This window comes from Carcharhinus amblyrhynchos, chromosome 6, assembly GCF_965287045.1.
Source record: "Carcharhinus amblyrhynchos chromosome 6, sCarAmb.v2.hapA, whole genome shotgun sequence".
Taxonomy (NCBI): Eukaryota; Metazoa; Chordata; class Chondrichthyes; order Carcharhiniformes; family Carcharhinidae; genus Carcharhinus; species Carcharhinus amblyrhynchos.
The window spans coordinates 95,464,844-95,482,315 of NC_137329.1; positions in this window are offsets into that span (position 1 = coordinate 95,464,844).

Below are 17,472 nucleotides of genomic sequence, written 5' to 3' on the forward strand. Positions count from 1 at the left end.
CACTTTAAGCTGTCCATTCTATGTATCTTTTTGTTCAAATCTTTGGACAGCTGTCATGCTATCGCTTTATGTGTCAAATTTTGTCGATATTGTGATATTCCTCTGGGATTTTTAGATGCTATATGAATGCAAGTTGTTGGTGTTGCTTCTGAGCTGTTTGCTATAATATTTAAAATGTATGTTGAGTGAAGCCTCAATCGGCAATGACGGGCAACTGAGTCATACCGTCCATGTAGTCCATATGCTTGATCTCTGGCCTGTGCTGAACCAGCAGTGGTCCTAAGCTGTGGGCTCTTTGTTCGTGATTGATATCCAGTGGCCTTTGCTGGAAGGTAACTGTGTCAGAAAAGATCAGAGCAACCTGTGACACTCAACGTTTAGAACCATTGCACTGGGATACTGAAGGGGATCTACCACTGGTGTCTGTGTCCTGTATGTTTTCAGGAGCAACGCTGGTTATAAACTTGAGGACATGCTGGACTCATTAAAAACCACATGAAAGATAAGATTGAAGGAGAAAATTGTTTAATGGCATTATTTAAATTTATTGGCTTATTATAAAGATAAAGCCTGAAATTTGGAGATTCAGTTCTACCACTGGGTGTATGACAGGGCCACATTTCTGGCTATGCTTGCAGCCAGATGGCACAGTAGTTAGCACTGCTGCCTCATAGTACCAGGGTCCTGGTTTCAATTCCAAGCTTGGGTCACTATGTGTGGCGTTTGCATATTCTCCCTGTGTCTGCATGAGTTTCCTCCCTAAGTCCAAAGATACGCAGGTTTGGTGAATTAGTCCTGCTAAAATTCTCCCCTCAGTGTATCTGAACAGGTACTGTAGTGCGGTGACTTGAGGATTTTCACAGCAACTTCACTACTTGTGACTAATAAATAAACTAAAGACATGAAATGCTGGCTTTGATCTGTGACCTTCTCAGGGTAACATTGGAAATGGACATTTTTTTATATAAAAATCCAACCAATTCTAGCAAATCAACTTCACGAATGATACCCAGAATTACTGATGGAAAATTCAAGCGGTCAGTTGTTTTTATTCATCATCTTTTGGTCCCAGTGTTATTTAAAAGATACTAAATAATGGCAGCAACTTACTCATAAACTGAACTCTGAGCCATGAGTAATTATGTCATTATTGCTACTGAGCTGTAACTTTGGCATATAAATTTCTAAAGCAGTGTTACTGGTGAAGAAAGCATAAGTGCATGTGCAGCAGTGATAAATCCTATGTCAAGTTGACCGTACAGAGAAGCCCATTGCAGATGCTGCAATCTGATGGAAAAGCCCTTTGCCAATATGAGCAATTCCTGTTGCACCTGTAAGAGGTATTGTGATAAGTTCTTTCAATGTTAACCATGGGCAGCGCATTGCTTGGGGGATGGAGCAGACAGATTGGTGCTCCCCACCCCCTCTCATCCCAGAAGCAAAGTCAGCATGCAGACCACTCTCCACACCATCCCATCCCGTAACCATGGCGTTCTGTAGGCGGGCTAAATTGAAGCAGTGTAGAACATCCACCCTAAATGGAGAGTAGTTCTGCCCTCGGGCACTTGTCAGCCAATTCAGTGGGTGTTCCCTCAGTGGGACTGAATTGGCCAGCAGCTCCCCAGGGCAGGACTGCAGAGAAGCCCATGAAGAAGACTTGGAACTACGAAAATCTCAGGTCTTGGGAAGGGAGGATTTGAGGGTAGCAGGGGATAGGGGTGGGGTGGGGTGATATGTTCAGGAGAGCAGGCTGGTGTGAATAAAGGCAGGCTACTCTCTTAGGTGAGTGGGGGAGGGTGGGTGCAGACAAATGGCAGTCTCAAAAATAAAACCCGCCCCGTGAGAAAGTTTTTTTTTCAGAAAGTGGCTGCCCATTCCTACCCAGCTGCCCACGCCAATCATATGATGGTTTGCTCAGCATATTATCAAGATCAGTTGGCCTGCTAGAAGCCAAATTTACCCTTGATTATTTATTCAAAAACGATGGTCGGGTTACTGATTTCGGTTCCCACCTACCCTTTACCCATGCATTATGGGGGTGTGTTCAGTGGGGCGAGGGTACTAAGGTGGTGAAGTGGGCACTTGCCCTAATTTACATACGTGCCCCTCCACCAGATAAATACACCAAGCGGGGCATGTAAAATGCAACCCCATGTCTCAGCTTTCCTGTCACGGAACAGATTACATCGGGTATGACACAATAGCTACTATTTTATGTGCAAAGTTTGTGTTTAAGAAAACACACTGGTGTCTGCGGAGCATTTTCTTCAGAAATTTGAATCTAAAAGCCATATTTAGTTTCAATTTATAAATTGGCAAGGTAACAGTTACTGAGTATTCGTTTTCTATCTGTTTTATTATCATCGATTGATCCTTTTCTTTCCTCTGCAAGATAATTGTGAATGAGGACAACATATTACTCTATTAAAGATGCTATATAAATAATGTAAGTTATTGCTGTTACTGCAGACAGTAATTTTAATTCAACCAGCCAAAAAGATCCTAATGTCCCTCCTCCAATCATTTTACTTTCATCATTTCCAGTGTTTTGACACACGACCCTTTCTATTCCACACACTTAACACGCTGTGTCGAGGAGAATTTCACTCCAGTTGTTAGTCCCTGTTCTTGGGGAACTGTGCAGGGTAAATGTAAAGCTGGCGCAATGAAGTGAAAGGGACTATAGCTTGTGAAATGAATGGAAATAAAAATTGAGAAAGATATCAAATGGGCTGCCAATTCATAATCACCCATTTGGCAGTATGGTGCAAAGTCAATGTGTAAAATAAAAACAGAAAGCGCTGGAAAAACTTTGCAGGTCTGGCAGCATCCCTGGAGAGAGAAACAATGTTTGTCTTTCAGGCTATGATCTTTCATCAGAACTTGGGGGAGAAAACGTTGACTTGAGCAGTGCAGCAAACCAGGAAACAGCGGGAGGCATTTAGCGAGATTTGTGACGGGCGTAAGGCTGGTCGCAAGTCTCCCGAGCACTTTTTTTAGAGCTTTGTTTGGAAACACAATCAGCTCCGTACTGGAAATCGGCGTGGAGATTTCCATATGATTAGTGGGCCTGGCATGGTATTCTCCAGACCTGCTAATGTCTCCCCCTGCTGGGAGTGGTTCCGTAATGGGAACAGACGCTCTGACCCCCGCTGGTGGGGACAGAGGCCATTGAAGCCATTCCAGGAAGTCAGAGGCAAGGAGGGGGTGCTCCTTCGGCAGTGCAAGTCTAGCACCCAGGCACTGCTCATGAGGCAAACTGGCAATGCCCACTGGCCACTTTTGCACTGCCCACTGAGCATCAGGCAGTGCCAAGGAGGTGGTGCCAAAGAGGGTGGGGCATTTTGGGGGTGAGGCCCATTGGGGCGGTTGATGGGGGGGGTTGCCTGTGGGAGTGGGAGGGAGGAGGGCAATTGGGGCTGACCATTTTGGTATGGGCACGGTCATCAGGGTGGGGGACGTTGGGGCTGGCCATCGGGATGGGGGAGATCAGAGCTGGCTGGGGCTCGAGAGGGACGAAATCGGGGCTGGCCAGGTTGGGGGAGGGGGAGATTGGGACTGGTCCAGGGAGATCCACTAGACCAGCGATCAGACAGGTGAGGGGGTTGGGAAGCCAGTGATCAGAGGGATTGCAGAGCAGGCCAGCAATCAGAAGCTAGTGATTGGGAAGACGGCAATGGTGTGTCCACTGTGCAAGCATTAATCTCTGACAGATTGGCGCATGCACAATGGCCCACTCAGCACTCTGCTGTCGGCCTCTCAGGCAGGAAAAGGCCCAGCCCCCTACTTAACCAGAGGGAATAATGCTGAGGCTTTGCACGGAGTGTCAGAGATTCATTCTGATAAGTACGCCCAAAAGACGGATGGGAAATACTCCTGTTTTTCTGCCCACTGGGCACTTACTTTTATTTTGGGAGAACGCCAGCCAATATCTTCCCGTGTGACTGAATAAAAATAATTTGGAACTCTTGCTCACTCTATACTTAGACATTTGGTTGTAAAGCTGTTAACATTCACTAATTATGTTTGCTCCAACTTCCCAAAGAAACTATTTCAGCCACTTGATGTACAGGACAGCAATGTACTGATATGTGACCCAGTCTTCGGCTGTTGTTGCAGTATTTATGCTGACTAGGAAAAGAACACAAGTTGGGAGTTAGAAAGATAAAGATTCAAAGACCAGAAAAGGAGACGTTTGGAAAGAAAACAGAAACAGATATTAGAAAGGGCAAAAGTAGAGGTTTATGAAAAAAGCTTATGATTGTGTTCCTTGTAATCCTGAAGTCTGGACCAGTTAATTAAGGAGATAAATTCAAATCACACCAAAGCAGTTGTGGAATTTAAATTTAACTAATAATTCTGGAATTAAAAAACTAGCCTGAGTTCCTACTTTACATCTCAACCGGCTCACTGTTGCTTTTTAGATAATGAGTTCTGCTATTCTCACCCAGTCCAGCCTACATGTGACTCCAGACTCACAGCAATGTGGTTGACTCTTAACTGCCTTCTGAAAGGCACGAGCAATCTACTCAGATGCATCAAAATTATAATCCGCACAGACTACAGCAATTCGGGAAGATTGCACAGTGGCATAGTGGGGAGGCATAGTGGCGCAGTTCACACTGCTCCTCACAGCGCCAGGGACCAGGTTTGATTTGCAGCTTGTGTCACTGTCTATGTGGAGTTTGCACATTTTCCCCGTATCTGCATGGGTTTCCTCCAGGAGCTCCGGTTTCCTCCCACAGTCGAAAGATGTGCGTGTTAGGTAGATTGGCCGTGATAAATTGTCCCTTAGTATCAGGGGCACTAGCCAGGGTAAATACATAGGGTTTTGGGTATAGGACCTGGGTGGGATTATGGTTGGTGCAGACTCGATGGGTCAAATAGCCTCCTTCTGCTCTGTAGGATTCTATGATTCTATGCTCACCAGCATCTTTTCATAGACAATTAGAAATGGGCAATAAATGCTGTCCTTGTCAGTGACATCCATATCCTTTGAACTAATTTTTAAAAATGGGGGACAGAAAACTGGGGAACATGGGGACATACTGGGAGGAATTGTGGGCAGTTTTGATTTCCGTATCCAAGAAAGGATATACTTGCTATAGAAGGAGTGTAGCAAAGGTTCACCAGACTGATTCCTGGGATGGCAGGATTATCATACAAGGAGAGGTTGGTCGTCTAGACCTCGATGCACCGGAATTTAGAAGAATCAGAGTGGATCTCTTTGAAACATGTAAAATTCCGACAGGACTGGGCAGACTGAATGCAGGGATGTTGTTTCCTCTGGCTCGGGGATGGGGGGGGATTGGGGGTGTGGAATGGGTGAGGGTAGTAGTAGTCTAGAATATGGGTCACAGTCTCAGGATACAGGGTAGGTCATTTAGAACTGAGAAGAGGAGAAGCTTCTTCACTCTGAGGGTGATGAACATCTGCAATTCTCTGCTACAGGATGCTGTGGAGGCCAAGTCACTGAATATATCTGAGAAGGAAATAGATAGATTTCTAGACTCTAAAGGCATCAATAGGTATGGGGACAGTGCAGGCGTATGGTGTTGAAATAGAGGATTAACCACGATCATATTGAATGGCGAAGTAGAATCAAAGGGCCAAATGGCCTACTGCTGCTCCTATTTTCTATGTTTCTATGAATGAGAAATTGAGAAGTAGAGATTGGAAGAACAGAATGGGACTTAGGTCAGCAAAAGGGAAATAGTGGAAAAAAGTCAGAAATTACAAGGACACAAAAAGAATTTCAAAGAGAGAAATTAGACTGCTAATGAGAAAAGTAAAGAGGACAGAGTGATAGGCAGGAGCGCAAACTGAAAAAGTAATGTTTGTGATATGGAGAAAAAGAAAATTTCTGGGACAAAGACATAAATGCTAAGAACATAAGCTTGGAAAGCAGATTTAAAAGGTGAAATTGCCATCGTCCCAGATGACCATAGACTTAAGCTGAGGATCTCTACACCTCAGAAAAGGGGCAAGGTTGAGAAGGTGGAACTCTTTGATTTTGATTTGATTTATTATTGTCACATGTATTAACATACAGTGAAAAGAATTGTTCTATGCGCGTTAGCTAGACATAACATACCGTTCATAGAGAAGGAAACAAGAGACTGTAGAATGTATTGTTACAGTCATAGCTAAGGTGCAGCAAAAACTCAACTTAATGCAAAGTAAGTCCATTCAAAAGTCCGATAGCAGCAGGGAAGAAGCCATTCTTGAGTCAGTTGGTACATGACCTCAGACTTTTGGGTGGAAGAGAAAATATCCAGGGTGCGTTGGATCCTTAATTGAGCTGGCTGCTTTGCTGAGGCAGCGGGAAGTGTAGATAGAGTCAATGAATGGGAGGCTGGTTTGCATGATGGACTGAGTTTCATTCACAACCTTTTGTAGTTCCTTATTTCATGAATAACCTCATCCAGTACCGGAACTGAACCCATGTTGTTGGCAACACACTATCACAAATCAGCTGTAAAGCCAACTAAGCAAACCAACTCCAACTAAAACCAGGTGCCAAGCACAGTGCCAATACAATGGATCCTGTTCTTAGCAATAATCTCAGATGCCAGAATACATGGGGGTAATGTGCAAGCTCAACTTCTAGTGTGAGTTGTCAACAAGGTTAGTTTTAGAGCAGGGACACCAGTATTCCTTGTAGCTGATATAATATAATTTATTTGGTATGGTCAGTAAGTGTCTATTTTTTGCAAGTGTCCATTTTTGTGAGTGTCTATTTGTACAGGTTTCACAAGTAATATAAAATCCAAAAAGTTGCATTTTGTGTGTCTTAATCCAACCACCTTTGAAGTTATACGTTCTGTCCAATTTTTGTGCTCGCTCCAGTGCTTGAATAGTTTCCTTGTTTCTCAATGACCAGAACCAAATGCAGTACTCGAGGTGTGATCTGACAACATCTGTACAGTTTGGCCATAAAGTACTCTGACCTGTCTGGCTGTGTCGTTTAATACTCTGTTAACTTTATCGATTGCTGCTCTTTGTTGATTGGACACTTTAACAGTTGCATCCAACAAAACTCATATGCCTCTTTCAAATTATTTTTAAGCAACCATTTATGTCATACCCTTTCTACCCTTGTCAAATTAACTTCCATGTGTCATAGATTGACACACATATGGCACTAGCTGTGAATGGGTGGATGAGTGAGTGGATGAGTGAGTTCATGCGTAGGTATGGTGTGAGCGAATTTAATAAGTAGGTAGTGTAGCAGATTGAGCGAGGTGACATGTGGGTAGGGTGGCAGGTGGGTGAGGTGGCATGTGGGTAGCGTGGCAGGTGGCTAAATGATTAGGTGAGCAGAATAACAAGTGGTTGAGTGATTAGGTGGGTAGAGTGCTGGGGTAGAGTGCCAGCTGGGTAGGGGGGAAGGTAGGGAGGAGGCAGGTGGATGAGATGGGCAGACAGATAAATGCGTAGATAGGAAAAGGGTAGGTGAGTCTGGTGGTGGTCAAATTGGGTCGAAAGACAGAGACAGTTCAGGGGCTAGTCAGGTTGGGTCAATGGGTGGTTGGAAATGTAGTCAGGTTTGATCAAGAGGGATAGTTGTATTGGATCAGGTCAGGAAGTCAGGCAACCAGGCAGGGGTAATTAGCGATGTTAGCATGAAGGATTGGGGGTCAGTTCTGTAGTTATCCAGGAATTAGACAAGGGTATAACTGTCCAATGTTTTCTGGCTAACTATTCAAGTAAGTGCCACAGAGCTGTACAGTATCTTTGACTCTAACTCAGAATCAGAGACTTTTGCAGAGGGTCCTATGGAACAGGAAAATTTCCCATCAAAAGTTCAAACTTCCCCGGCAACTCCCACGGAGGACAGTGCATTGGTACTTCCACGTGGTCTGGAATGCATCTTTGATTAGACGTCTGGTGTCCGACAATCCAGAGATCAGAAGACTTGTGCCACTTATTTCTGATGAGCGAGAAAGGGAAATGCTGTCCTTTAGCTTAGGGAAATAAGAAAATGAAAAGTGTTGTTAAGATTATACTGAGCACCACAACATTGGCTCATGTGGAGATGGTGAAAATGTGATACTGTTTGCCAAATAGTGGAAGTGAGATTTTGTACAAAAATGTGTGAATTAAAATTCAACTACTCATTGATCGCAGATAATTGTTCATTATGGGATACCGTACATGCTGTGCAAACATGACAGAGTACTAGCATTTAAGGTCAGAGTGGGAAAAAATGATGAAAAAGTGGAATTAAAGGCTCCTTATGTAGATGCATGCAGGACTCATTACAAGGTGGATGAGTTGATACCCTCCTGTTATGTCTGTAGTGACTCCTGCCCGGAGCTCTGTACGTCATGTCGTGCTCCTCTGTCTTGTACCACCCTCCCATATTCATTCTGCAACCACTCCATGACATCTGTCATCCAACTATGTCTTGAATGACTCCTCTTACCACCGCCCTACAATTTGTCCTGCAGAAAAGGTCTTTGGAGCTTCTCAGTTCTGATCAAATGGTCAAAATACTGACAGTTTATTTCCTGGATGTGAAATATGAAGAAATTATTGGGATATTATAGTTATTGCAAAGACATGGTTGCAAAGTGAACAAAGTTGGGAGCTGAACTTTCAAGGGTGTTTCACTTTTCAGAAGGACTGGAAGAAAGGAAGAGGATTTGGGGTAACATTCTTAATAAATAATGAGATCCATACAGTAGTTAGAAACGATCATGGCTCAGAAGGTCAAAATATAGAATCGGTTCACATGAAGATACAAGATACAAGTCGATGGGAATTGTTTATAGTCTTCCAAGAATTTGCTGCACTGTAGGACAGTAAGTAAAGTTTGTTTATTAGTCACAAGTAAGGCTTACGTTAACACTGCATACTGTAAAATTCCCCTAGATTGTGAAAGACAGATTATGAATCAAGAAATAATGGGGACTTGTAAGAAAAGTACTGCAATAACCTTGGGCAATTTCAATCTTCACATAGATTAAACAACACAAATTGGCAAAAGATAGCCTTGAGGACGAATGCATTGAGTGTATTGAGCACATTACACATTTGTGTGACAGGCAGAATATCTTTTCAACCTGACGGCAGCATCTTGTGGAGGCAAATATCACTCGTGTTGCTATTACGCAGTAGCAACACAGAACAGCTGTTGCTCAAATTTTTAAGATACCTTTAAGAGGAATCTGAGATAGACTGGGCATTTTTCAGGGCCAAAAATGTTGGCCTTACGCCTGTACATGAGTTTGCATGACATACAGCATGAAATGATCTGATCAGGGGAGCCATTTTCAGGGGATGCCTTTGATGCACCCAAGTTCAGCATCAAGATTGAATGGTGAGCAAATGGCTTGGGCTCTATATATAAGGTTGACAATAAGACCAATCTTATAGTGTGTGGAACTGTAAGGATTCCAACATTTATATTGACCAGTGTAGATAAGTTTGCGGTAGACTATGGTAGAGAACCCCCTCCCCACCCCCACCGGCAGATTTCTCAACTAGCATGTTGAGGAAGGGGAGTTCACCGAACTATTCCATTTCAAATGTTCAATAAGTGATGTGTGAGTAAGGTATAAATTTCGTACCAGTATGATTTTAGGTATTTAAGCCATATGTCACAAAGGCCAGCAAATCATTTCAAATGGCATGACCCAGCCACTGTTGCAATGGGCAATAAACAGATCCTACCCAACCAGCCCATGCATGCAAAACTCAAAACACAGTGTTCAACATTAGATGTGATTCCACAATTAGAATACATTTGATAAGTAATCTTTGATTTGATTTGATTTATTATTAGCACATATATTAGCATAACTGAAAAGTATTGTTTCTTGCATGCTATACAGACAGAGCATACCATTCATAGAGAAGGAAACGAGAGAGTGCAGAACGTACTGATACAGTCATAGTTAAGGTGTAGAGAAAGATCAACTTAATGCAAGGTAGGTCCATTCAAAAGTCTGATGGCAGCAGGGAAGAAGCTATTGAGTCGGTTCGTACGTGACCTCAGACTTTTGTATCTTTTTTCCAACAGAAGAAGGTGGAAGAGAGAATGTCCAGGGTGTGTGGGTGCTTTAATTAATGCTTTGCCAAGGCAGTGGGAAGTGTTGACAGGGTCAATAGATGGGAGGCGTGATGAATTGGGCTACATTCATGACCTTTTGTAGTTTCTTATGGTCTTGGGCAGAGCAGGAGACATACCAAGCTGTAATAAAGCCAGAAAGAATGCTTTCTATGGTGCTTCTGTAAAAGTTGGTGAGAGTCGTCTTGGACATGCCAGATTTCCTTAGTCTTCTGAGAAAGTAGAAGCGTTGGCAGGCTTTCTTAACTATTGTTTCGGCATGGGGGGATCGGGACATGGGATCTGGACATCTAAAAACTTGAAACTCTCGACCCTTTCCACTTAGTCCCTGTTAATGTAGACAGGAGCATGTTTTCCTCTACACTTCCTGAAGTCAATGACAATCTCCTTCGTTTTGTTGACATTGAGGGAGAGATTATTGTCTCCACACCAGTTCACTGGATTCTCTATCTCATTTCTGTGCTCTGTCTCATCATTGTTTGAGATCCGATCCACTACAGTGGTGTTGTCAGCAAACTTGAAAATAAAGTTGGAGGGGAATTTGGCCACATAGTCATAGGTGTATAAGGAGTATAGTTGGGTTGAGAATGATCATGGAGGACGTGTTGTTGCCTATCTTTACTGATTGTGGTCTGTGGGTTAGGAAGTTCAGGATCTAGACGCAGAGGGAGGACTAAGGCCCAGACCATGGAGTTTGGAAATGGGTTTTGTTGGAATAATGGTGTTGAAGGGTGAGCTGTAGTTGATAAATAGGAGTCTGGCATAGGTGTCTTTGTTATCTAGGCGTTCCAAGGTTGAGTGCAGGGCCAGGAAGATGGCATCTGCTGTGGATCTATTGTGACAGTAGGCAAACTGTAGTGGATCCAAACAGTCCAGCAGGCTGGGATTGATTTGTGCCATGACTAGCTTTTCGAAGAACTTCATAATGATGGATTGTCAGAGCAACTAGATGATAGTTATTAAGGCATGCTGCTTGGTGTTTCTTAGGTACTGGGATGATAGTCATTTTCGTGAAGCAGATAGGGACCTCAGATTATTGTAAAAAGAGGTTAAAGGTATCTGTGAATACCCCAGTCAGCTGATCCGCACAGGCTCTGAGTGCTCATCCAGGTACCCGATCCAGGCCAGTCACTTTCTTGGGTTAACCTTCGAGAAAGCTGCTCTGACATCTGCAATGGTGACCCCAGACACAGGTTCATACAGGGCCTCCAGAGTAGAGGGTACGCTCTCGCTGACCTCTTGCTCAAAACGGGTATAGTTTGCAATGAGCTCATCAGGGAGGAGGCATTGGAGCTGGCGATTTTACATGCCTTCATCTTACAGCTTGTTATGTCTTGCAGATCTTGCCATAGTCGGCAGGGGTTGGTGTGGCTAGCCTGGGACTCTAGTTTGGTCCGGTACTGTCTTTTGGCATCTTTGATGGATCCCCATCTTCAGTGTGTTTTCTGTCTGCAAGGAATACACTAAGAATTACATTGACAACAAATTTAAGATAATTATTCAGGCTCGCAATGTGGCATGTAGTGGCAGCTACATATATTTATACACAAGGACTTGTTCCTTGCAGACAGAAAAAACATAGACACATTGCGCCAATTTCAACTAAACAATATAATTGGGTGCCATTCGTTGTTACAGCCTTGGTGACACATTACACCCTTGGTTATATGTTACATCCTTATTTAAAAAGGAGAGTAAAGACAAGCCCAACAATCACAGGCCAGTCATAACCTCTGTGGTGGGGAAGCTTCTGAGAACAATAATACAGAACAAAATTAACTCACTTGGACAAACGTGAGTAAATTACGAAAGCCAACACTGATTTTGTTGGGGGCCAATTATGTTTAACTAATTTGGAGTTTTTTGAAGGGTAATATAGAGGGTTGCTGAGGGCTGGTGATGTCATATATAAATGGACTTCCAGAAGGTTTTTGAAATAGATTTTTAGAATAGACTTGATTACAGACTTTTCCCACTGGTGGAAGGAAGGAGAACAAGATGACACAGTTTTAAGGTAACTGACAAAAGAAGCAACAGAGACATGAGGAGAAACTTTTTCACACAGTGGGTGGCTAAGGCCTGGAATGTGCTGACTGAGAGTTTGGTGGAGGCAGGTTCAATTGATGCATTCAAGAGGGAATTGAATTATTATGTGAAAAGGGAGAATGTGCCGAGTTACAGGGAGAAGGTGGGGGAATTACACCAAATAAATTGCTTGTTGGGAGCCAGTGGGGATGTGATGGGCTGAATAGCTCCCTTCTGTGCTGTGCTGATTCTGTGATCCCTAACCATGCTGTCTAATATATCAGTGATGAAGACATTCAATAGGATATCTTCATCAGTGATGCATTGATGGTTTTATAAAGGACAGTGCCAGTGTCCCAGACATTTGTGAAAGAATTGCAGCTTTCCTTTCGCTGATCACAGTGATATTGACAAGCCCATGAAATTGTCTAATGAGAAAAGAACGAAGCTGAATCTTGTTGGAACAGTATGTTGCTGTTATCTGATCTTTGATCATTTTGAATTGCCGTTTAACCAAGCTAAAACAAAAAGGTCCAGCCTCTTTAACAAAGTGTTTTTAAAGGCTGTGAGGTGCTGTGACAGTGCCATTCATTAATTTTTTGTTGTTGACATTACTCTGTTTGTACTAGGACTGTGTGTGCTCTTTATTAACCTCCACCTCAGCACGATTCCAGTAGGGCAGCTATGTCACTGCTGTCTGAATCACGTGACCCTTTTTAACGGGTGACAGATTTGTGTTAATGGAAGATGCCCTGGGCCCCTTTTTCGCTTTTAACAAGAGGACATCGAATCCTCGGAATATGCAAATGGTAGCTTCAGAGAACAACAAAACAAGAGTAGCTACCCATTTGCAATGCAAATCTCGATGTGAGATGTCTGTTTTTATCATTGCTCACAGTTCTTCCACTGCATTTATCCAATTGCATAAAAGAGTAAAATAGAATGCAGACTCATCTGGAAAGCAGGGACTGTTAATGCCATGTAATTACAAGCAGGCAGGAGTAGTCCCAATGAGCAACTCAAGATGCTGATCTTAATGAAAAACTAATAGTGCAGGTCCAGGGTAGTTAAACAAGCACACAATTCAATAATGAAGTAAAAATTTTTAGAAAGAAAGACAAGATTTTTGTTTAATGGTCACGCGGTTAAAATTGTTGATTAGAATTTGTTTCACATGAGGATATATTTTTACTTCAAACTCAGGCACTTTACTAAGACAAAGTGCAGAATTCTACAGATATAATATGAAGGAATAAATATGCTTAATCCTGGGTGCCTGTCAAGTGAGGCTTGTAATAGTAAAAATGTCCTGGGTAGGTAGGCAAAATGGCATTTCCTGATAATTTAGATTGAGTATCATTGAAACAGTAAGAGACAGCAAATCTGGTTTATAAAATGAAATAATATGGCTCAATTTTAGTATATGTGGCTTCCACACTTTATGGACCTCAGGGCTACAAACAGATGCTTTACAACCAATAATTACTCTCCTTTTTTAAGGTCTTTGGTTCCATTAAGTTGATTTGAGGTTTACAGCATGTATAATTAATGCCTGCTTTGTAGTGGTGAGTGACCTTATTTTTCTTTAAAAGCTGATCTCTCGCTCAGCTCCCCCTTTCTGGGTCATGTCTCTTGTCCTTAGCTTCGACAGCATGCATCTGCAAACTGTAGGCCCAGATGGCAGAGCAGGGCTTGATACCCCTAAAGGCACCCCACTTACTGGGGAAAGGGTGGTACCTCTCTCCCTGGAGTCCACTGTTAATTCTGTGCTGGGACTGCTTGCATATAAAGAGGCACGGCTCTGAGGCGAATGTGTGATGATAATTCCTCTCAGTCATCAGCATGCTGCCATCGAGCCGCAGTTTATATCCTTGCTGTGTTTATAAACAGTAATCGTTGAACCAATAGATTTAATCATTATTTTATTATGTACAATAATGTGAAAAAATTGGCTGTCATGTTTCCCAGCTAAACACGGGCAATAGGAAATAATAACATGGAGTACAGACCGGAGATTGGCTGCTGACACCACCACAGCAGTGCAGGGCACAAACATATATCATTTACATCAAAAGCAGTGAAACATTGTCCAGTTTTTAAACCAGTTTAATCCGAATATTGATGTAGCTTTTCATTTGGGGAGGGAGGGAGGGAGGGAGTCCACAACCCCGCTTGATCCTATGTTCACACGGGATCCACAATGCAGAGGGATCACCAGATAACCATCAAGTGTAGGAACCCTGAAATAATTAGTTTCCCCCCGTGAAGCTGAGGAAAGCCAATTTTAGTGTTCTCTAATCAGCTGCCTCAGCAGAAAGCTGACAGTGAACCTAGGAGATTTCTGATGTGCATTGCCTGGTAATGTGTGCCAGGCAGGGTATTTCCCATTCAAGTTATAGTTGCTGTCTTGGTAAACAAACTTTGCTTTTGTAAATTGTGCATTGATGCAAAATATTTAATAGTTGCGCATGATTTTTTTCTGATGCAATTAAAGATGTAACAAAATTAAGATTGCTACAAAGAAACAGTTTATTTGAACTCAAATACTCAATAACACATGAAGATTTCTAACCCTACGTTTAAAAAAAATGGAGACTGGAGATGTACTTTATAATTAGTGATAACCATAAATATTTGGTGTATTTCAGCCAATGTTTTCAATGTAAGAAATTGAATTTCAGTTCAGGTTAAAGAGGCCTAGATTCTCTGATATGGGTGTAGTTCAGCTCCCAATGATGAGAAACAGACAAATTGCACTGATTGTTTGCAGCCAACTTTTTGAAATTGGCTCATTAGCACAGCGCTGAATGAAGATCTGGATAATGCAGGGAGCATACTGGTGGGATTTTATTTCAGGAAGTAACAATGAAGATTGATGCAGGTAGTGCAGTGGATATTGTCTACATGAATTTCAGGACGGCATTTGACAAGGTCCCAAATAAGCAGAATGATTAGTCAGAAAGTGAGATTTTATGAAATACAGAGGAGGGTGACAGATTGGATCCAAAATTGGCTCAGTGACAGGAAGCAAAGAGTAATGGTCTTTGGATGTTTTTGCAAAGAGGAAACAGTTGTACAGCAGTGGTGTTCCCCACGGCAGCGTTGGGCCCTTGCTTTTTGTTGTATTTTTTATGATTTAGATTTAAATGCAGGTGTCATATTTGGGAAATTTGCAGATGACACAAAAATTGGCTGGGTTTTTGGTTGAATAGCAAGAGGATGGCTATCAACTCCATAATAATATCAACAGTTTGGTTGAGTGGACCGAGAAGTGGCAAATGGAATTCGATCCAGAAAAAATGTGAGGTAATGCATTTGGAGAGGGCGGACAAATCAAGGAAATACACAATAAATGGGAAGATACTGAGAGAGGTCAAAGATGTGAGAGACCTTGGACTCCACGTCCACAAGTACTTGAAGGTGGAGGACAGATAGACAAGGTGGTCAAGAAAGCATATGGAATGCTTTCTTGGATGAGATATTGAATACAAAAGCTGGGATGTGATGATGTAACCGTATAAAATACAGCTGGAATTTTGCATACACTTTACAGGGAGGACATAATTGCTCTGGAGAGTGTGTCAAGGAGATTTACAAGAATGTTGCCAGTGCTTGAAAATTGCAACACTGAGGAGAGATTGGATAGGCTAGGGTTGTTTTTCTGAGAGGAGGCTGAGGGAGTGAATTAATTGATGTGTACAAAATGATGAGGGGCCCAGACAGGGAAGATTTGTTTCCTCTAGCTGAGGGATCAGTTATCAGGAGGCATGTATGTAAGGTGATTGGTGGAAGGATTACAGGGGACATAAGGAAAAACATTTTCAGTCAGAGGGTGGTGGGTATCTAGAACTCAAAGCTCGAGTTGGTGGTTGAGGCTGAAACACTCAATTAAGAATAACCTGGATCTGCATCTCTAGTGCTGTGCCCTGCAAGGCTACAAACTGCTGGAAAATTGGATTAAAATGAGCAGCTAGTTTCTTTTTTTCTTTTTTGGTTGGAGCAAACACAACGGGCTGAATGGCCTGTTTCTGCACTGTAACTTTCCCATGGTTCTATGACTTTGATGGATTATAATGGTCAATTCTTACAGTGCATCTGATAATCGTTTACACTGCATAAATTGGAAAATTGGGTGGTGGGCAAAATAGTGTGTTATTTTGCCACCACTCATTCTGAACTAACTGCCAAAGACTACTCAGTGTTGGGAGTGAAAGTTGTGTTTGTGATATCCCAATGGATGGAAGCAATTAAGGGCTTGGTTTTAATCCTCCGCCACCAGGTGGCTATAGTTAAAAATTGAGTGTTGTTGATCCATTCCCAGCTGGCAGTATTTTCTCTTTCTCAGCTGTGAAGTCACCCAAGGCTCCCACCACAAGCAGGCAGGGAACCTAAGTGAAACATAGAAGTTGCAACCTGATGAATGATACTTTCTCAACCAGAATCCAGAGAGGAAGCCTGCTGTATTAACAGCAATGTAACCTGAAGATGCCAAGGTTTTACTTTTCAGGAGTATTCTTTGGAGGACAGGAAATAGGGAAAGTGGCTCAGTGGCAGGTGGCATGGTGGCACAGTGGTTACGACTGCTGCGTCACAGCGTCAGAGACCTCGATTCAATTCCATCCTTGGGTGACTTTCTGTGTGGAGTTTGCACGTTAGAAAATAGAAAAACGACAGCACAAACAGGCCCTTCAGCCCACAAGTTATGCTGAACATATCCCTACCTACTAGGTTTATCTATAATCCTCTATCTTACTATGTCAATGAGTAAGTACTATGTTGTCTCCATGTCCAGTTTCTTCCCACAGTCCAAAGATGGATCAGCCATGGTAAATGTGCAGGGTTATGGTATGGTAGGCCTGGATAAGATCCTCTTTCAGAATATTGGTGCAGATATTGGCCTCTTTCTACACTGTAAGGATTAAATGGTTCTACAAAAGGGATTCACACTGACAACTGATTGGTGCCAATAATGGTCCTGAGAACCAAAGCTGAACAATTTTCACAAAGGCTCAGAAGAGCCCAGAACTAGTAGGAAAAAATTTAAAATTTAAAATGCTTTAAGTATATATTAACATGTTGTATTCTTTCCATCATAATAGTACCACAAATTTCTGGGTGCCAGTTTCACTTAGATGGGATTACAAGTGGAAATCTTACTCATCTGAATGTCAGAAAAGAATTGCAGGATAGCTCACTCCCAAAATAACAATCACATGTAGTTCCCTTACACAGTGGTTAGTACTATTGCCTCACAGCACCAAGGACCCGGGTTCAATTCCCAGCTTGGGTGATAGCCTGTGAGGAGTCTGCACATTATCTGTGTGGGTTTCCTCCAGATGCTGCAGTTTCTTCCTATAGTCCCAAAGACATGC